Source organism: Geotrypetes seraphini, chromosome 1 (assembly GCF_902459505.1).
Source record: "Geotrypetes seraphini chromosome 1, aGeoSer1.1, whole genome shotgun sequence".
NCBI classification, from domain to species: Eukaryota; Metazoa; Chordata; class Amphibia; order Gymnophiona; family Dermophiidae; genus Geotrypetes; species Geotrypetes seraphini.
The window spans coordinates 374,031,567-374,042,184 of NC_047084.1; the positions used below are offsets into that span (position 1 = coordinate 374,031,567).

Consider the following 10,618-nt stretch of genomic DNA (forward strand, 5'->3'; position numbering starts at 1 on the left):
CCGGACGGATGGGTGCCAAGCCCGTCCATCCGGCAGGCCAGCCATCCATTGAATGGCTGACCTTAGGGCCTGATTGGCCCAGGCAGCTCAAATCCTGCCCACAGGTGGGGCTTGAGGTGCCTGGGCCAACCGGAATCGGCCCAGTAGCCTTAGGCCCCCTCCTGTGGGCTGTGCATCGCTTAAAACTCTGATTGAGCGATTTTATCAAATTTTAAATAAAACTTGAAAAACTTATGCCAGTTCTATGGCTGCTATAACCCTGGCATGTAAATATTAGATGCACCAGTGGTGTCTTTATGCAAGTATTCTGTAATGGTGTCTTGGCACACAGATATCTTTGTAGAACTGACGCTCAGCATGTACCTTTGGGGCCATGTTCAGAATTTCCCACCTAGTTTGAATCAACATGGGCTATTGAAAATTGCCTTCCGAAAACCCATTTTTTCCTATTCTGTCCTATTTGTCCTGCAATCCAGCCTCTGTTCAGGCCTTGAATTACAATTTGGAGGAGTGACCTAGTGGTTAAAGCAGCTGCTTCAGCACCCTGAGCTTGTGAGTTCAATTCCCACTGGAGCTCCTTGTGACTCTGGGAAGTCAGTTAAAGAATTTATTGCCCCAGGTACAAAGTAAATACCTGTCTAAAATATGTAAACCACGTTGTGTAAGCCACACAGAAATAGCAGTATATCAAGTCCCCATTCCTTTTACCATTTAGAAGAAATAATGTCTATTGAGAGCATACAATGGATTAATACCCACCTTTTTGATATAGACTTCAGTCCTTAACTCTACTCCTCTGCTCTCCAACCCAGTCAGTTAGTTAACTGTTCCCCTTAACTGTATCCATGACATCCTGTTTGTCTGTTTTGCCTGTTTAGATTGTAAGTTCTTTTGAGCAAGGACTGTCTTCTTTGGGACTCTTTACAGCGCTGCGTGCATCTGGTAGCGCTATAGAAATAATTCATCGTATTAGTAGTGTGACGAGTTTCAGTCTTTAGGAAGCAGAGCTGAGATTGTGATGTCATAATACCTCATTCCACCAATAAGAGCCAACCTTATCAGTGATGTCACAATGGCTTGATTGTTCTGTATTCCCCTCTGCCATCCAACCCAGCCCACTGATTAACTGTTCCCCTTAACTGTATCCTTGACATCTTGTTTGTCTGTTTTGCCTGTTTAGATTGTAAGCTCTTTTGAGCAGGGACTGTTTTTCTTACTCTTTGTGACTCTGTACAGCGCTGCGTGCGTCTGGTAACGTTATAGAAATAATTAATAGTGGTAGTGGTAGTAATACATAGTATTGGCAATAAACAGAACAGATACCAACAATGTTCAGTTTTGTGTTCAATAACTACGGATTCTATAAAGCACCCCTACCTTCCACCCTGTAAACCCTGAAATCAATAGACCTCAGAGAAACAGCAACAACAGACTTCTGGACCCAGGTGGGTCTAAAACCTGGTAAGACACCCCTCCCCCTCGCCTAACAAACCAGGGAATCCCATAAGTGGTTCCCGAAAGGAATAAACAGAACAGAGCACAATACCAACCAACATCCCAAGGTACATAGAAGGCCCCTTTACCATTTATTTACAGGTCTGCCCAACAGCCTCCTTTCCAGTCTTGACCCGACCCCAAAGTGAAAAAAAATGGTATCTACTTTGTACACCTCCTTAGCACACCACCATGACAAAAAGCAATGTCTGCACAACAGTGAATGATTCATCTCCACTGTTTGGTTCTGTCATCCTGTGTTGTGGCAAGTGGTAGTTAGCCTAATCAGTATGTGTGCTAGCAAATTGTCATTGTGGTTCTGAGATATACAAAGCTGTTCACAAACTGTTTTCTCTCTGAGAAAGCTGATGATGCTGTTTTTTTTTCCTTATGGGAATGTGCTGAAAGTTGTTCCTCCACAGATCATGTAATACTGAATAAGTTTAAACAAGATGAGGCTCCCAGTGACACAATGCATAATTAGCTGAGCCGTCCTTGTTAACCCTGTAACGACAGATCTGTGCATTCATTGTGAACTGCACTGGGCAGCGGTTTTGCTGGGTACGTGATAGTTTAGAAATAAACAAACTGAAATCTGAGTTTGTTTCATATTTTTGAACATAAATCAGCCTGTGTATCGGAGGAATTCATTACCCTGGGGGCAATTTTGCCAAGCTTTGATAAGCACCAATGCATGGCTACCATAGCTTAAAATGGCGTACCGAGGGGCGCGCTGAGGCATCCCACAGTACTTGTGATATGTGCATGCGTTACCGGCCCACCCAAAAAATAAAAGCGGTTATTTTCTGCAGGAGGCATATCTGGGGATGGGGGACTGGAGAGTAGGTGTGTCTATGCTAAATCTATTAGCGCATGTGCAACCAAGTAGGTGTTATATTAGCAACTACTTGTCAACACCCTTGTATGATTTCACCTCAACCGAATCCTCAGCGGCGCCACTTAGAGCTCAAAATGTCTCATTGCTCGAAGCTTGACGTGTCTAATCGTCATCGGATCCAACTCCTTATAATTTTTGATTTTAAACTTTACTAGTGCTTATGCTTACTGAATGTTTAACTTTTTTTGTAGATATAAAACATATTCAATTATACTTAGCTTAAATATCGTGGTCTCTGGCTAGGGATTACAAATGCCGACATGTTTCGCTTGTTAGCTTTTTCAAGGCTTAACCCCTAACTAATTTACCGCCAGTAGCTGCGACCACTATGTCCTCAGGTCTATTAGCGCAGTCACATTGCCGTAACTAAAAGATTAGCATGCGATTAGCACATGAATGGATGGCAGTAATGGCCATGTGCTAATTGCAACATTAGTGTATGGCCATTAATACAGAAAATAGGAAATCAGCCATATTTCAGCAATGACATAAAGTGGCCTTAGTGAGTGGGAAAGATCCATGTAAGGGCGCACTATGGCCACTTTTTGCCACAGCATAAGAACATAAGAATAGCCTTACTGGGTCAGACCAATGGTCCATCAAGCCCAGTAGCCCGTTCTCACGGTAGCCAATCCAGGTCACTAGTACCTAGCCAAAACCCAAGGAGTAGCAATATTCTATGCTACCGATCCAGGGCAAGCAGTGGCTTCACCCATGTCTTTCTCAATAACAGACTATGGACTTTTCCTCCAGGAACTTGTCCAAACCTTTCTTAAAACCAGCTATGCTATCCGCTCTTACCACATCTTCTGACAATGAGTTTCAGAGCTTAACTATTCTCTGAGTGAAAAATTATTTTCTCCTATTGGTTTTAAAAGTATTTCCCTGTAACTTCGAGTGTCCCCTAGTCTTTGTAATTTTTGACGGAGTGAAAAATCGATCCACTTGTACCCGTTCTACTCCACTCAGGATTTTGTAGACTTCAATCATATCTCCTCTCAGCTGTCTCTTTTCCAAGCTGAAGAGCCCTAACCTTTTTAGTCTTTCCTCATACGAGAGGAGTTCAGTCCCCTTTATCATCTTGGTCGCTCTTCTTTAACCCTTTCCTAGCAGTGCTATATCTTTCAATACAGGGACATTATAACATTCTTAGTCTTGTTAACCATCCCTTTTTAAATAATTCCTTGCATCCTGTTTGCTTTTTTGGCCGCCGCTGTACATTGGGCGGAAGGTTTCATTGTATTGTCTACGATGACACACAGATCCTTTTCTTGGGCACTAACACCATAGCATCCAATAACTATGATTCAGGTTATTCTTCCCAATGTGCATCACTTTGCATTTGTCCACATTAAATTTCATCTGCCTTTTAGACGCCCAGTCTTCCAATTTCCAAAGGTCTGCCTGCAATTCATCACAATCCGCATGTGTTTTAATAACTTTGAACAGTTTAGTGTCAACTGCAAATTTAATCACCTCACTCGTCGTTCCAATTTCCAGATCATTTATAAATAAGTTAAATAGCACTGATCCCAGTACAGACCCCTGTGGCACTCCACTGATTACTCTCCTCCATTGAGAAAAATGACCATTTAATCCTACCTCTGTTTTCTTTTTTTTTTTTTTTTTATATCTTTATTCATTTTAAAACTTTCAATAAGTGTAAAATACATTACAATCACTTTACACTTTAGCATCACTTAATATTTCCAACATCATATATCCCTCCCCCTCTTTATATATAACCATTGTTCTTGAACATAAGATAACATCAAATATCCCCACCCACCCTCCCTACACTAGACGTGTGTATACAAATGGGAAAATATTCTTCATTCTGCACAATAAGTTGTTAATGGCTCGCAAACATCCTTAAATTTCTGGAAATGCCCCCGCTGTATGGCTAGTAACCTTTCCATTTTAAAAACATGGCATAGTGAATTCCACCAGAAATTATAATTCAATCGATCTCAATTTTTCATAATTTGTTGTATGGCAACTCCTGTCATAATAAGCAACAATTTATTATTACTAGAAGATATTTGGCTCTTAGCCCTCATTGATATACCAAATAATACCGTGTCTATCCGATAACCAATTCCTAATCCACAACTGCACTTTGCCACTTATCCCATGACTCTTTAATTTTCTCTGGAGCCTCTCATGAGGAATTTTATCGAAAGCTTTCTGAAAATCTAGATACACTATATCAACCGGCTCACCTTTATCCACATGTTTATTCACACCTTCAATGAAGTCAAGCAACTTGGTGAGGCAAGATCTCCCTCGGCTGAACCCATGCTGGCTCCATCTCATTAAATCATGTTTGTCTACATGTTCCACAATTTTATTTTTTATAATTGTTTCCACCATTTTGCCCAGCACTGAAATGAGGCTTACCGGTCTGTATTTTCCTGGATCTCCCCTGGAACCCTTTTTGAAAATCACCATTAGATTGGCCACTCTCTCAACCACCTCCCTCGGGAGCACATTCCAGTCATCAATCACCCTTTCTGTAAAGAAGAATTTCCTAACATTACTCTTGAATCTGCCACCTTCAACCTCAAATTATGCCCTCTGGTATTATCATTTTCCTTTCTCTGGAAAATATTTTGTTCTACGTTAATATCTTTCAAATGTCTAAATCATATCTCCCCTGTCCCTCCTTTCCTCTAGAATATACATATTCAGGGCTTCCAGTCTCTCCTCATACGTCTTTTGGTGCAAACCTCCTACCATTTTTGTCGCCTTTTTCTGGACCACTTCAAGTCTTCTTATGCCCTTTGCCAGATACGGTCTCCAAAACTGAACACAATACTCCAAGTAGGGCCTCACCAATGACCTGTACAGGGGCATCAACACCTTCTTTCTTCTACTTGTTACACCTCTCTCTAAACAGCCTAGCATCCACTGCCTTGTCACATTGTTTCTTTGCCTTTAGATCTTCAGACACTATCACCCCAAGGTCCCTCTCCCAAACCTTGCATATCAGCCTCTCACCTCCCAGCATATATGGCTCCTTCCGATTTCTAATCCCTAAACGTATTACTCTGCACTTCTTTGCATTGAGTTTTAGTTGCTAGATATTAGCCCATTCCTTTAACTTTTGCAGATCCTTTTTCATGTTTTCCACTCCCTACTTGGTGTCTACTCTGTTACAAACCTGGTATCATCTGCAAAAAGGCAAACCTTTCCTTCTAACCCTTCAGCATTGTCACTTACAAACATATTAAATAGGATCGGCCCCAGCACCAATCCTTGAGGGACTCCACTACTCAACTTTTCTTCCTCCGAGTGAATTATATTACCCACTACCCTCTGGCGTCTGTCAATCTTTTTCTAATCCAGTTCACCAATTTGGGGGCCTAACATCAGCCCGTCAAGTTTGTTCAAGAGCCTCTTATGAAGAACCATGTCAAAGGCTTTGCTGAAATCTAAGTAAATTACATCTAGCATATGCCCTTGATCCAATTCTCTGGTCAATCAACAAATTCAATCAGATTCGTTTGGCACGATTTATCTATAATAAAACCATGTTGCCTCGGATCCTGTAACCCATTCGATTCTAGGAATTTCACTATCCTTTCTTTCAACAACGCTGATCTCTGTCCGAGCCCACAGCAAAAGAATCTGCAAGAATGGTTCTGCTGGTTCTCTGTACACGTGATGTTCAAAGCGTTAAAAGAGTTTTAACTTAGAGGTAAAAATATCAAATTCACCCTCGCCTCCAGGCAGTGAATCAGAAGAAAAATTTAATATCACAAGCAAATATTGACTCAACATCTCCTGTGGTGAAATAAGGCTAATGTAAGGAAAATTAATAAAGTGCAAGCTGTTGTAACAGCAAGCTTTTTTTCCAGACTCTCTACTTCTAACATAAAAGGTATTGCTTTTCATTAATGTGATATAACACTCTGAAGGGGGGAGATTCCCTCTCCCAGCTCATGCACTTAGGCCTTGATTCTACTTATGTCACCTAGCGCACTGTAAGAGATGCACTGTATAGAATCACACTTAGTGCCACCTGTACAGCGTTAGGCATCCTAACTTTTAGGGGCACTGTATTTATGCCAGGGTTTTCTTGGCGTAAATGCCTGCAGCTAAGTTAGGTACACAATGGCACCTGTCAAAAAAAACCAGGCGCCTAAGTCCAAAGCACATCCACGATCATAGAAACATAGAAATATGATGGCCGATAAAGGCCAGGGCCCATCCAGTCTGCCCATCTGCAGTAACCATTCTCTTCCGCTCTCTAAGAGATCCCAAATGCCTACCCCTCGCGTTCTTAAATTCAGACACAGTCTCTTGTCTCCACCACCTCTTCTGGGAGACTGTTCCACGTATCTACCACCCTTTCTGTAAAAAAAAGTACAGTAAAACCTTGGTATGCAAGTGTTTTGCAAGACAAGCAAAACATTTTAATAAATTTTAACTTGATATACATGCAAGGCCTTGCAATACAAGTACTTATAGCATTTTGTATTAAAGTTTTTGGGTTGTGGAACGAATCGTCTGAGTTTCCATTATTTCCTATAGGGAAATTCGCTTTGATATACAAGTGTTTTGGATTAAAAGCATGTTTTTGAAACGAATTATGCTTGTAAATCAAGGTTTTACTGTATTTCCTTAACGTCATCCTATGCCCTCTCATTCCAGAGCTTCCTTTCAAATTAAATAGACTCGACTCATGCGTTTTTATGCCATGTAGATATTTAAACGTCTCTATCATATCTCCCCTCTTCCACCTTTCCTCCAAAGTGTACAGATTGAGATCTTCAAGTCTGTCCCCATACGCCTTATGATGAAGACCACGCACCGTTGTAGTAACTTATATCTTTTTGAAGGTGTAGGCTCCAGTATTGTACACAATATTCTACATGAGGTCTTATTTGTTTTTTAGATTCTTGGGTAACTAATTTCTCTAAGATTTTCATTTGTGATTATAGGATAATCTTTTGTAAACTGCATTGATCCTCACGGTTATGCAGTGTATAAGTTGATTTTATGTTATGTTATACAGGGGCATCAATACCTCATTTTTCCTACTGGCCATACCTCTCCCTAAGCACCCTAGCGCCCTTCTAGCTTTTGCCGTCGCCTTTTCAACTTAACTATGCCTACTTTTAGGTAGGCGCTTAGGCTATAAGTGGTATATAAAAGACCTAAATAAAGTTAGGCGCCTTGTCCTAAATGGTTTACAGCCAGGCACTTAAGCATTTTTCCCTATCTGTCCTAGTCGACTCGCACCTAATGTACCTGGGGGTTTAAGTGACTTGCCCAAGGTCACACGGAGCAGTGTGGGATTTGAACCCACAACCTCAGGGTGCTGAGGCTATAGCTCTAACCACTGCGCAACACCTACCAAGTTAGACATCTGTCAATTAATTCCAATTAACTTCAATTATGAGGGTGTTAAGTGCTAATTTTGGGCGCTGATTAAGCCTATTAATAAAGTTAGGTGTGCTGATGTAGGTGCTTAAGTTTAGGCAGACCATACAGAATTATCCCCTAGTTTAACAAGGTAGTATACGAAGGAGCCTGGAAGCCGGAAAATTGGTAAAGGTGTGCTAAACCGCTGGAAGCTGTCGTAAGCATCCTAGTAATCGGTTGCTAGAGCACCAAATTGCATACCTCCTTGGGTCAGGTTTGGGGATATAGGTGTCGGAACAGGGGAGGTCAAATAGTCCATTGCCTCCCCATAAATTGGCGGTCGATGGTTGGTACCCGGCCTTCCACTCGTTTCCTGGTGTTGTACTTTATATCTTCTGGGCAGCCACCACTCAGCATCAATGAGCAGGCCTACTCCAGAACCCTTCATTCTAGTTCCGGGGAGAGGTCTCTTTGTTGACACTGTGCGGCGGCTTCCCCAAAAATTTTAAGTCCATTGCTGGGAGGAGATAGGAGGTGGAATCGGGAGCTGGTGACGGGCCATACCGTATGATTCTGCTGGGGTTAGGGCGGAACTCCTGGCCCCTCCAAACCAAACAGTGTTCTGCTGCCTATGTTTGGGGGAGACAGTATGTCAAAGCAGACAACACCTCCAAGGAAGTTCATTGGCCTCAGAGGTTCCATCTTTGGCCAGGTCAGACTCCTGAACTAAGGATTGGCTAGGCGCTAGTTAAAAGTGGGAGTGGACACCCACTTCAGCTATTACAACCTCTCATATAACACTAAGGGTGGCAGTGGTTATTCAGGTGTGTTACAGCCTTTGCATGGATGGGGGATCTTCTTTAGAAAAGAGTGGTTTGTGGGTAGGTTATGATGAAGGCATTAGGAAGGGCGAGTGATGAGGGGGACATTGGGAGGAAGAGGACCTTTGCATCAGATTAGCTGGCCTTTTAAAGATGTGACCCGGGAGCAATGGGCCATTGCTTAGCTGCTTGATGCTCCTGGGCAGTATGAATGACTCTCCTCATGAGGTTGTTCACTCGCTGCATTATTTATGTACCATGGGAATAACTAAAGCATGATAACTACAGAGATATTGCAGGTTAGTCACGCCTGTAGGTAATTAAGGTGTGGTAAAAGCCCAATTTTTACTGTACATTAATAAATACCCCCTTAATGGCTTATTGCTTAAATCTCTCCTATCTAAAAAAAATAGGGCATATTTCTCATTCCCTCTTAACAACCCCATCCTTGCTTGCTGCTTATGACATTAAGGAACTAGAGGCTTGGCTGGAAAATTGGTAGACAAATAAGATGGTAGATGGGGTATGAAACTCAGTGAGTCATCCATTTATTCTTCAGGACAGAGAACCACAACTACATATATGTCCTCCTTCCCTCCCACGGTGAGAAAGCCACCCATAAGGCCAGTAACAGAGGACAGAGCAGCTGCCGATTGCATTTAACCATATTAAGGATATTTGAAGTTCACAGACAGAAGCTGATCATCACAAAATCCAAGCACTCTGTTTTCATTTCTTTTCTTTTTTTTTTTTGACTTAACTGAAATAATTTTAATGCTGTTGTTCATATTTTGGTACATATAAGCCAATGAGGATGCTAATTTACTCAGGCAAGCACCCTTCATATTCCAAAGGTGAGTTAATGATAGCACTCTCAAAGTTTCCGATAACTGAGTGACAAAAGAAAACTTTGGCAGGAATGGGGGAGGGGAGACAGGCTGTTTCTTTCAGGATGTCCTGCCAGTTCTTCTCCACCTCTTCTTTGCACTTGAGGAAGGCCTCTTCCAACCTCCTCATGGAGTCTGCCAGGGCTGGGTTGGCCGCATCACCACCACGTCGTAGGCCATCCTGGTCACCTGCACCGCCAGCATGGCCAAGAGAAAACGGTGGATGAGACATCTTCAGCTCCACGGAGCAACTCTTGCTAGCAGCCTTATCTCACAGATCTGATATTTGCTCAATTTCTTCAAGCATTTTCTCTAGATCCTTGTTCAGGTCTCGCAGCATTTTTGATACACTGTCATAGTTGTGCTCCCTATCCCTAGGCTCCATTTCGGCCATCTTTCCCCAGATCCAGTCACCCTCTCTCCGATTTCATTTCTGAAGGAGTTTCCAAAGAACCATTGCACTCCTTTGGCCATGCCATCAGTCGCCGCCCACCATTTATACAACATACTAGCCTCTAATCGACAACGTCACTCAGGGAACAGGTCTCACAGCCTTCTGATACAGCCACAAGGTTCCCATGTGGAGCACGCGCTGGAGCCAGGTTTTAGTCAGATGGTAAAGATCCCCCTTATTTCAACTCAGACATATAGCTTTTCCTCTCCCCCCTCAAAAAGCACATTTAACTTGTTAGGGTATCAGCCCCCCAAAAGCTTAACTCTTTAAAGGAAAGAGAGACCCTCCTGCAACCCCTTTGTTCTGGTAGCTGCTATACTCCCTCTCTTTTTTTACCCAGTGTATTGTAAGTCTCAGCCATGTCTCAGAACACAACTGGGCCCAGATGTTGCAAGTCACATGGAGGTAGGGTTACCATACGTCCGGATTTCCCTGGACATGTCCTTCTTTTCGAGAACCCGTCTAGGGGTCAGGATGGCTTTTCAAAACCCAGCACTTTGTCCGGATTTTGAAAAGCTTCCTCAAAATCGCCTTTGGGCAGTAGGACCTCCACGCATGTGTGGATGTCCTCCTGCTCGACGAGAGCAGGCAGCAGGAGCGGGGGCAGGGACGGGGGCTTAACGGGGTGAGAATGGGTGGAACTGGGCAGGCCTGGGCGCAGGTCTAGGGGGGTCTGGATTTTACTAAAGTGAAA

The 10,618-nt window shown here is 42.8% G+C and overlaps 1 pseudogene; it reads right to left on the reverse strand.

The window, feature by feature from the left end:
• Positions 1–9,405: 9,405 nt before the first annotated feature.
• Positions 9,406–9,864, reverse strand: LOC117367781 (annotated as a pseudogene).
• Positions 9,865–10,618: the final 754 nt, after the last annotated feature.